The sequence below is a fragment of the Cloeon dipterum genome, chromosome 4, assembly GCF_949628265.1.
Source record: "Cloeon dipterum chromosome 4, ieCloDipt1.1, whole genome shotgun sequence".
NCBI classification, from domain to species: domain Eukaryota; kingdom Metazoa; phylum Arthropoda; class Insecta; order Ephemeroptera; family Baetidae; genus Cloeon; species Cloeon dipterum.
In genome coordinates, this window is record NC_088789.1 from 35,258,896 (window position 1) to 35,270,677 (window position 11,782).

Consider the following 11,782-nt stretch of genomic DNA (forward strand, 5'->3'; position numbering starts at 1 on the left):
TTGTTCAACTTTTCGTGTCAACAAACTTACAAAAATGCTGGGCTGATAAGACGGGCAGCAGGAAGCATACGGCGTGTGCTGCCTTTGCAAATCGATTATCGGCGCAGACGTAACCGCAGAAAAGTTCAGCTTTCGGTTTTTAGACTTAAAACGTTGCGTTTGAAAGGAAAAAGGAAGTGAGGCAACAAATAAATTCATTTGATAAAGCGGCTCAATTTTTGTGGATTTTGATTCCGCCTCTAAACTTCACACACGATTCTTATTGGTAGGTCTTTACACCTGGCAACAAATTCTCTATCCATCTATTTTATGATCCTATTTCTCAGGGCATTTAATTTTTCATTAAAATAGTTACTTTTCAGCTTTCCAGGTGCTACCCTGAGTTCCGCGAGCAATTGCTGCCAGTGGCTGTTGGTCCGCGACTCTCCATGCTGGCGCCAGGTCTTTTAAAAATCTCAAAGGTGTGTTTCTACCCTGTCCCTGAATTTCCACCTTTAATTTTTAAAAATAAAATTCAGGTTCGACTGGAGGACCGTGGAAAGTATTTGTGCTGGCGAGGAGACGGTTCAGGTGGCGCTGACGGCCCACGTCCAGCCCCAGCATCAGGTCGTTGACGTCGGAACGGCGGCCGCGTTCAGGTGACAATATTTTTATGATTTTTATCTAAATAATTAAAAATAAAAAGGGATATTTTTTTGGAAGTTTTAAAATTAATGTTTTAATTAAATTGAATTATCTAGTTAGTTTAAAATTATTTTAACCTGATATCAGGGTCCGCAGTTTAACCATTTCACAAAATTTAAGACCTTTATTTTTCTCACAGACCCTTTGACAAGGATTCAAAAACACTAATTTGGTCCATGTGGATGCGAGAAATATTTTTTTCACAATTTGGTGAGGCGAGGCGGCACTCGGCCTCGCTCGGCTCTCAGCTCGTGGCGCGAGTCGGAGGAGCGGCCGAACGCCAACATCTGCACCCGCTTGCACGCCGACGCTCGCTTCCACGGCACAACAGTGCAACACGAGTCCAAAATTTAAATCGAAACCAACTACAAACGAAATGTTTAAAAACAGCCTAGCCGGAGCATTTTAAGGAATATTTTTTAAAAAAAGAATCGATATAAAATTCTGAACAATTTACAAACTCAGGGTCTTTACCCTGATGTCAAATCGGGGAATTGTTAGCTTGTAGTCGCTGGAGGTGCGCACCTGGTGCTTGGCGGCGACCTGGCCCTTTGGCTTGTGCTCGCGCGAAGGGTACGGTTTGCGGCCGCTCGAGACCGACGCCTCGGAGGACGTTGAGGAGTCGCCTCCGAATCGGTGCCCAGGTTGTCCTTTGCTCTGCACCTTGCTTTACCTCCTGCTTTTCTGCCAATCAGGGTCAACCCTCGTCAGGTTAGCGACCTCCTCGCGCAAATAAATATTTTTTTCAGGGCCAATTTTTTATTTTCTTTCCAATTTGCCTTTTAATTCCGGTTTTTTGAATACTTAGAAAGTTTAAAATTTGTTTTGCTGGACAAAAACACCCTGAGATTAAACCCAAAAGATTTCAGATCTGTCACCTAGGTTGTTAACAAAAATTTAATTCAGTATAAATTTGTGAAAAATAATTTTTCCGCCACCTCCACATGAAAAAAACCAGCGTTACTAAATTTTGAACCCTTTCAAATGAGGCCCGTAGATAATTAGAGGTCTAAAATGTCGTAGAAAGGTTAAAATGCACCCTGATATCAGGTTAATATTATTTTAAACCAACATTTTAAAATTGTTTAATTTTTTCTTATTTAAATAAAAATTTTCTCCCCTGAAGACGGCCGCCTTTCCGACATCAACGACCTGGTGCTGAGGCTGGTCAAGGGCCAACAACGTCCAGGTGAAAATCGCCGAATTGAGGCTGCAACAAATTAAGCCGAGTGACGATCGCAGCTGAAAAGTTCCCGTGAAATTGGTCAATTTTTAGCAGTTAATAATTATTATTAGAACTAGAAATTTGGCAAAATTCGGCTTCGGAAACACTTCACACACGACTCTTGGGCCTTGCCACCTGCCAACAAATACTCTATCCATCTATTTTTTTCTCAGGGCATTTAATTTTTCCTTAAAATAATTACTTTTTTACTTTTCAGGTGGTACCCTGAGGACCGCGAGCAATTCCTGCCGGTGGCCGTAGGTCAGCGACTCTCCCTGGTGGCGCCAAGTCTTTTAAGAATCTCAAAGGTGCGTTTTACCCTGACCCTGAATTTCCATTTAATTTTTAAAAATAATACAAATTCACTTTTAGGTTCGTCTGGAGGATCGCGGAAAATATTTGTGCTGGGTGAAAAATTCGGCTGGCGAGGAGACGTTAAAATTGCAAGTGGCGCTGACAGGGTCGACCGACGTCCAGCCTCAGCACCAGGTTATCGACGTCGGAGAGGCGGCCGTGTTCAGGTGACAATAATTTTAGGTAAATAATAAAATTTCATTTTTGGCAATTTTTAAATTAGTATTTAAATCTAGTTGGTTTAATAACCTGATATCAGGGTGCATTTTAACCATTCTAAAATATTTAAGACCTTAGTTTTCCTCACAGACCCTTTGATAAAGGTTTAAAAACACATTTGGTTCGAGTGAAGGCAAAAAAATTAATTTTTCACAATATTCAACTGTGAATACAATTTTTCACAACAACCTGACGGGTTGGAAACCTTATGAGTTTCATCCCAGGGTGTTTTTATTTTGCAAAAATAATTTACATCTTTCTAAATAACCGAGAACTGGATTTTTAAGGTTTTAAATTTTCCAAAATAGCGCAATTTGGAAAGAAAATTCAAAAATATCAACCTTTAAAATTTTTATTTATTTGCAGACACGTGATTAGCTGTTGCGTGAGGAGCTCGCTGACCTGTCGAGGGTTGACCCTGATCGGCAGAAGCAGGAAGCAGCCTTTGGGCCCTCCGATCCGGCTCGACACGTCCTCAGACAGACACACCTCCGGTCCGGCGGCCGCCTTGGCGAGACATTCGCGCCGCACGCGTTTTTGCTTCGCTTCTTTTGAATTATGTTGAAAAAACCCTGAGCGGATGTTGAACAATGGCGAAAACGTTGGCGTAGTGTGAAAATGGTCGGCGGCGTTGAACAAATCGCGAAAAGTTTCACTAGAATCGATCTCAGGATGCGGTAACCTGTCAAAGGTCGTCAGTATATAAATTTTTTGGCTATTTCTTAAAATTATTTTTATAATCTGTGTTTGTAATATTTTAATCGCACGCGTAATTAAATTTTAGATAATTTTCCAGTTAAAAATGCAAGTTTGTCATGTTTCAAGGAAGGAAATCACAAATTACAGCTGAAAATCCGGTTGTTAAATTGATCAATACAAATAAATACACGTGTATTAAAGAATTTAGATAAAGGCTTCATTAATTACCATCGACTCTTTCAATGGGAACATCGCATAATTTTAAATTAATAAAAAATAAACATTTTAAAGTTAGAGGTAACTGAATTTAATTTTCCTCTTTGAGTCTCTTTCAAAATAAAACTGCCGTGCCAATTTCTAAGATTTAAGGCAATTTAAAATTAAATAGGTCAAATTTAAATTTTTAAAATAAATCTTGATTATAAAAAATGCCAAATCTCAGGCGAATGTGTAGGTTGCGGCTGCACCTTTGCCGCGGAAAAGAAAGACTAATTCGCTTTATTCGCCAACTGATGTGCCGAAACGATTCCTCCGCCTGCTAAACCTTTTCAGTTTGTGTGCTAGGATTCTCAAATTTTATTCCAAGTTCTAAAAATTCTTAAAAAAATCCCAAAACTGAAGCAGCCGCGAGAGGGAGTGTTGCAGCAGCGCAGCCGAGATGTTTGATTATTATTAATTAAAAGAATAGCGGGTTGGCCGGGTTGATAAAATAAAGAAAATTCGAGATTTTTGACAGTACAAAATTTAATTTAAGTAGGGGAGGGGGTAGCGAACTCAGAGACAATGGCCGGACGTTGGTTTGGAAGGTGGTGTCCTGTCGAGGTGAGAGGAGAGGCGGCACTCGGCTTTCAGCTGCGAGTCGGAGAAGCGGCCCGACGCCCGCTTCGACGCCAAGACACTGCAACACGAGTCCAAAATTAAAATCGAAACCACCCTCAAACCAGGTGAGGACATAGATGCCGATAACAACATCCTACCCTGACTCAGGGTATATTTAGGCTCACTTTTTTAAAGTTAATTTTTAAAAATAAAAGGAAATTCTTAAAACAATTTTTAAAAAACAGGTTTTTACCGCTGAAATCAGGTTGAAGACCTCGCAACTTTAAGGTTGGAAGGTAAGTGACTTTGGATGATTATACCTGAAGGTGGAGTCGTCAGTGTGGCTGTAGCAACCTGGCCCTTGCGCCAAGGGTGCGACTTGTGGCCGCTCGACACCGACGTCTCGGAGGACGCGGCGGTGGCGGAACGACACCATCTGCTGCTCCGCACCTCAGAGTCGCTGCCCAGGGTTTTTCACTCGTGGCTCTCGGCGTCGAAAACATGTCGCCTAAATGGCTGGCAGTTTCTCCCTCCTTACCAGGTGCCGTTTTAATTATTGTGAAAATCCACCTTTTTAAATTAAAGCAAAAATGGCACACCGCTCTATTCTTGTGACGAAGAGACAGCAAAATAAAAAATCTATCTTAGATAAGACCGAAAATGATCGCAAATCGAGCTGAAAAACGAACTAAAAGTGGCTCAAAATGAAAAGGTTAAATTTCGGCCTGGCGGAAATTTTAAAATTGCGCGATGCTTTTGGTTCAAAATCGATCGTGGCCGCTGGCAAGGTGATCAAATTGAAGCAGAAAGCAGAAGGTTTGAAGAATTCAGTCTGACGAGCCTGCCGAGGTTGCTGCTCGCTGTTCCTCGCGGAAAAAAGGCTAATTTGCTTCCTCCACCTTCCACTCATTTGCCAAATTGATTCTTGCTGAATAAACTTTGCATTAAAATTGAGACTTTCGCGTTAACTATTAGGATTAGAAAATTTTATTGCTAAAATCACAGCAAATATTCTCAAAGCTTTAATTTATTCCTAAAATTGCCTGCAGCGAGTGCAGCGAGAGGGAGTGTTGAGGCAGCGCAGCCGAGATCGAATTAATTAAAAGAAGCAGTGGGTTGAAAAGAAAGAAAAGTCGCGATTTTCACGTCAGTCAACGCAGTGAATATTTTTTTATAGTGGTGGATTTGGGGTGTGAAGGGGCGAATCACAGACATGGAAGGTGGTGTTGGTGGTGAGGCGAGTCGGCACTCGGCCTCGCTCAGCTCTCAGCTGGTGGTGCGAGTCAGACTAGCACGCCGACGCCCACTCCCACGACACAACACTGCAACACGAAACCATAATTAAAATTGAAACTAAACGTACACCACGCGGGACAAAAAAGACGTTAAATATTAAAAAAATATAATTATAGAAATAAAATTCTGAACAATTCAAAGGGTATTTAGCCTGAGATCAGGAGATGGGAACTTTTAGCATGAAGGTAAGTGAATTCGAATCAGTTAACCTGAAGGTGGTGTCGTCAGCGTGGCTGGAGGTGCGCACCTGGCGCGAAGGATACGACTTGCAGCCGCTCCACACCGACGTCTCGGACGAAAAAGTGGAGTTGCCGTGATGCTGCTCCACCTCCGAGTCACTTTCCACGGCGTCCTTTTCTCCGCACCTTGCCCTTACTCCTGCTTCTGCCAATCAGGGTCAACCCTCGTCAGCTCAGCGACCTCCTCCTGCATCAGCGCATATTTCTGCAAATTAAAAATATTTTTCAGGATTGATTTTTTAATTTTTGGTTTAAAATGGTATTTTGGCAAATTAAACACCTTATAAATCGGGATTTTGATTACTTGGAAAGCTGAAAATTGGCATGGCTAGAGAAAATTACCCTGAGATTAAACTCAGAGGGTTTCAGACTTGTCAGGTTGTTGCAAAAAATTTAATTCGAAGTTGAAAATTGAGAAAATGTGTTTTTTGCCTCGATTTCCACCAAATCAGCATTTTTAAACCCTTTTAAAAGGAGCCCTGAGAGGAATAGAGGTCTGAAATTTCGTTTGAGGGTTAAACTGCACCCTGATATCAGGTTAAAGTGATTTTAAATGACCCACATCATTGTATGAAATCAAAATATGAATTTTAAAACGCCAAAAATGAAAGTTTCACTATTTTAACAAGCCAATTTTTCCTCTTAAATTTAAATAAAAATATTCTCACCTGAACAAGGCCGCCTTTCCGACGTCAAACGTCGACGACCTGATGCTGGGGCTGGACGTGGTCCGACAGCGGCGCCGTCATCGTCAGCGCCACCTGAACCGTCTCCTCGCCAGTCAAATTATTCGCTCAGCACAAATACTTTCAACGCTCCTCCAGACGAACCTGAATTTTATTTAAAAAATTAAAGGTGGAAATTCAGGATCAGGGTAAAACGCACCTTTGAGATTATTAAAAGGACGCCACAAGGGAGAGCCGCTGACCTACGGCCACCGGCAGCAATTGCTCGCGGTCCTCAAGGTAGCACCTGAAAAAGGTCAGAAGGTTATTATTTCATGGAAAAATTAAATGCCCTGAGAAATAGGAACTGTTAAAGATTTGTTACAAATATGTATTGCCTTCAGTATGCTTGTGTTTTAAATTAAATAAATTCTAAATTCAAGAAAAGGAAATGAGCAGTTATTCGCGAGATTGGAGGTCGATTGGACGCGATTTTTCAGCGTAGAAATTTTTAGATGGCAGTTATATTTGCTTAAAGTACTTGTTAATAGATGGTGAAATTCCAAATTTGGAGCTCGGGAATGGGGGCGTTCCCTATTTTTTCGGTATCTCAAAAATACCCGAAAAACGAATTGTGTTAATGAATTCTAAACTGCAACTCTTGACTGCATTGAGGTATCACCTTGAAATTTTCACTGCCCAACCTAGTTTTTGATCCTGAACAACTTTTGCATTTACAAAAAATTCGCAGGTCGAAGGTCGAGGTCACCTTTTGCGACCTTTTTTTGAAAATTCAAAATTAAGGGATGATAGCCCCCTACGATTTTTTTGGGGTTCAGGGCTGAAATGTAGCCCGTGAAATTCTGCACAAGTACACCAAGTTTCATAGGTGCAATCGCGATAGTTTTGCTGCAATTTGAATTTGAAGTTTGAAAAACTGCTCGAGGCCGCTTTACCGCGCATGCACTCAGAGCGGCGAGTTCGCCTCTCGTTCTTCAAGTTGATTTATTTCGCATTTCACTTGCTTAGAAACACCAAGAGGGCCTAGGGTAGACAGAGGAAGTTTCAAATCGACCTTCAGGGTCTGTCCCTGACGTGACCCTGAGATAAAAAATTTCGAAAATTTCCAATTTCATCGAACTTGGTGTCTTTTCATAGGTTTTCACCGATGTACATCTCAAATATACAGCCAAAACGGCCGAATGACAATCCTGAAACCGGTTCTTGAAATAATTGTGGTAGCAATTAATCCAGACGTGATGTGTAAAATGGTCAAATTTTGAAATCTTAAATTTATGAAAAGGGACTTATATTTTGCACATAATATTATGTGCTGATAATAAAGGATCTTATGCTTAATACTATGAACAAATGTTATTAAATGCAATAAAAAATAATAGTCTACTTTTAAAAACTAAAAAAAATTGTTTCCTTACTTCTTTAAGTAAAAATTTTAAACATGTAATTTATTTGTTATTGCTCTAAATAAATTTGTTAACTTTGTAAAAAAAACGATCGGTTTTTTTAAAACTTAATATAAACTTCGTGTGTACAAAACAGAAGAATCTTTTCATAAATTTAAGATTTCAAAATTTGACCATTTCACACATCACGTCTGGATTAATTGTTACCACAATTATTTCAAGAACCGTTTTCAGGATTGTCATTCGGCCGTTTTGGCTGTATATTTGAGCTCTACGGTGGGGAAAACCTATGAAAGGACACCAAGTTCGATGAAATTGGAAATTTTCGATATTTCGGATCTCAGGGTCACGTCAGGGACAGACCCTGAAGGTCGATTTTGACCTTTCTTGGTCTACTCTAGGCCCCATTGGTGTTTCTAAGCAAGTGAAATGCGAAAAAAATCAACTTTACGAACGAGAGGCGAAATCGCCGCTCAAAGTGCACGCGCGGTAAAGCGGCCTCGAGCAGGTTTTCAAACTTCAAATTCGAATTGCAGCAAAAGTATCGCGATTGCACCTATGAAACTTGGTGTGCTTGTGCAGAATTTCACGGGCTACATTTCAGCCCTGAACCCCAAAAAAATCGTAGGGGGCTATCATCCCTTAATTTTGAATTTTCAAAAAAAGGTCGCAAAAGGTGACCTCGACCTTCGACCTGCGAATTTTTTGTAAATGCAAATGTTGTTCAGGATCAAAAACTAGGTTGGGCAGTGAAAATTTCAAGGTGATACCTCAATGCAGTCAAGAGTTGCAGTTTAGAATTCATTAACACAATTCGTTTTTCGGGTATTTTTGAGATACCGAAAAAATAGGGAACGCCCCCATTCCCGAGCTCCAAATTTGGAATTTCACCATCTATTAACAAGTACTTTAAGCAAATATAACTGCCATCTAAAAATTTCTACGCTGAAAAATCGCGTCCAATCGACCTCCAATCTCGCGAATAACTGCTCAAATTAAATTTTAGAAAATTTTCCTTTTTGAAACCCGCAAGAGCTTTCTCAATTCCAAACGCATTGCAGCTAATGAAGCATCAGACAGCCCTGAATCAGTTCGAAGGTGCGCCCTGCAGGGTCGAAGGGCCCTTGAAACCTCTGCAGGAGCCAATTTTAGACTTTTTCTATACCTCGGCGACGTGGTTTCCGCACTTCTCGAGCGCCTTCTCGCTATTTCTGAACGTGTCGCCGCTCTTTTCCGCAGCTTCCCGAACGTCGCCTTGTCCGGCGGCGCCGACAGCGGCGCCGACGAGTGCAACAGCCGCTGCATCGCCGCCGATCGTGTCCAATGCGCGAGACGTAAACACAAACACGGCTCGATCAGCTGCTCCGCTCCGCTCGCCGCAAACGCAAAAAACGCCAAGGAGCGAGAAAAGGAGCGAGTGCGAGAGGTGCTGCTCTCGCGTGGCAACTGAAAGTTTTTGCTGCCAGCAACAAGAATTGTGACGTCTCTCAATTCGAACCCTTCAGGCGCGAAAACCACGTTGATTTTCTGTGGAAATAGCGTGGCAGTAGCGTTTTTTTACTCTAGAATTTTTAAACTAGAAGCGACGAGCAGGCATACAAATAAAATAAAAAGAACGTCGAGGATCGAACCATATTAGCAACATTTAAACAGATGGCAATAATTTTTCAATTGTAAGTACTCGTTTTCTTAATTATTATTTGGATTATTTGATGGTCTTAAGATTTAAGAGTCGTTATTTGATGATTTATAAACCGATTACGATCTTTTTCCAGGTAATATTTTGCAAGGGGATTATTTAAAAAAAAAATTATGAATTTACGTCAAGAAGCAAATGAGCAGCGATCTTCGGTGGGCCGTGCGGAGAGTCGCGACCTGCGTGGCTGCACCCAGAGGGGCGAGAGAGTCCCTCGTGAAGCCCGTCCCGAGTCCTCACCGACGGACTTCCAAACACGATGAAAAAGCGGAAAAGTGGAAAAAGGGCAGACGACCGCCGCCGCAAGAGCCGAGAATTCTGCCAATCAACATGCGCTTACAATTAGAGACTTGAATTTGTTCCAAAATTGCGAAAATTGCGCGAGGAAGGTGCCGCACCGACTTGTAAAACCGCGAGGCGCCGCGACCGACCGGCACTTTTCGGTTTGTGGCCAGCCTGCTTTTTCCTTCAGAGTGAAAAAAGGTGCCACCAGAGCTCCAGGACTGCACCCTGTTAGCTGAATTTCCCACCCTCCGCAAAAAGCACTTGTGGCAAATATGCACAATGATTTTATTTTTATTTGTGGCTCAGTGCAGCGTGATATTTTACTTTTTAATTATATTTATTTCGCTCTTTGCCATTTCCTGATTTCAAATTTTCATGTTTAATATATTTTTTTTGTTCAGAGATATTTTCATGGAAATTGGGCAAACACCTCCTAGGTGTAAAATAATTTTATCACATCAATTAAAGCGACTAATTTTCTCAGCCTTTTTTACTCAGTGTTTAATATTCGATTTTGAGATGCTTAGAAATCGTTTTTTCCTGCGATTCCAGCCATTTTTTCGGCGGGAATTCCAGCAAATCAGGACCGGTGGGTGTGTACACTTTTTTATTAATTATTATTTGCACCAAATCGGGCTGGTCAGTCGATCAACAACCAAACGGCACGGTTCGAGTTGACCTTTTTCCTCTCATCGAGCTCAGATTGGATTTTATTTCTCTGCGTGAAAACTCGAAAAATTGGGAATAAATTCAGGAAAATTCCCTGTGTGAAACTGGGCTCTGCTAAAATGATAACAATTTTTGAATTAATTAGAAAGCAATTTATCGGAAATGAAGCGCATCTTGTCTTTCGATCGAATTATTTTTTACTTGAAAAAATAGGCGTGGTTATTAGTTAATCTTGTTGATTTGAAAGAAGTTGAGTGTCAAGGCCGCTTTGGCGTTTTCGGAGTGGAGCTTGGCACTTGGCAGGACATAAAAAAGGAACACGCATAGATAGTGACGCGGCGGCCGGAATAAAAAGCAGCGTCGATTAGGAGAGACGAAAAGGCCGCGCGTAGCCAAGTGTCAATAAATTTAACGGAAGCAACGGCCGGGCTGCAGTTCGAGTTAATTTATTTTTATTTTTGCCTCGCCCTTCGCCTTAACCCTTAACTATTAACACCAGGGGTTTCCGGTCTTGATTTGTTTTTGTTTGTGTCTTCGAAATTCAACTGGGATTCGACACAAAAGGCGCCGAGATGTCAGTTGATGAAAAGTCCAACTCTGTCACTTTCCGCCTGGCAACAACGAAAGAAAGCGATCAGACACTTAAATATAGGCCAATTCGCCCCTGCGTTCAGCGTCAACTGTGTCGGAAAAGTGGAGGAAGCCTTCATTTTTCACCATGACCGTGGCAGGCAATAAAAAATCCAGTTATCAAATGGTTAAATCGGAATTGGCGATAAATTAATAGAAAAGTGTGTCGGTCGCAGGTCGCAGGCCAAATAAGGCATATTTATAAATTAAAAATTATTTATCAATCAAACAAACCTTTTCGCATGCTGCTGTGATTATAATTATTTTTTTTTAAATTTTCTTATTGGAATTAATTAAAATTAAGTATTTACGATCGATAGCTGCTCTGTGCTGCGAAATTTCCACTCTAATTCTACTAAAATCCCTCTATGTCAATTTTTCGCAGAGAAATAAACAATCACAAATCATTTTCATTAAAAAAGCACATTTTTTCTAAGAAAAGGTCTGGCATTAGACGGGAGCCGTCGAAATACGCGGCCTGACACGTTGAAAGCCTAACTCTTGATTATTTTTATAGCGAGCCACGCAGGGTTTGACGGTGCGACCTTTTTTAGAGCCGTTACCTGTTACCTGGCCCCACTGCTTTTCCCAACCGCGCAGCATAGAAAATAAATAAATGTTTCTCCTCTGATTGTGAGAGCAAATAAATTAAACTGAACCTCGTCCAAAGGTCGGAAAAAGCGAATTCCGCACTCAAGTGAACTTAATTATCTCATTTCTTGCTCAAATCTAGAGCAAAACTGGCGCCTGCTTCGTCAGGATTCGAGCCCAAAATTAATGAAGAGAAAAATTAAAAAATTAAAAGGGTTATCAACACTCACCAGTCCGTCTGCATCAATCGCAATCTGCCAAAATCCGACTGCAACAATTGACAGGCA

General features: G+C 41.1%; 1 long non-coding RNA gene across 1 annotated transcript; it reads left to right on the forward strand.

Annotated features, from left to right (window-relative positions):
* The first annotated feature begins 2,350 nt into the window (after positions 1 to 2,350).
* LOC135943963 (uncharacterized) lies at positions 2,351 to 3,440 on the forward strand. The gene is made up of 2 exons (XR_010575252.1): positions 2,351 to 2,446; positions 2,849 to 3,440. It is a non-coding gene; the product is annotated as an uncharacterized LOC135943963 (long non-coding RNA).
* Positions 3,441 to 11,782: the final 8,342 nt, after the last annotated feature.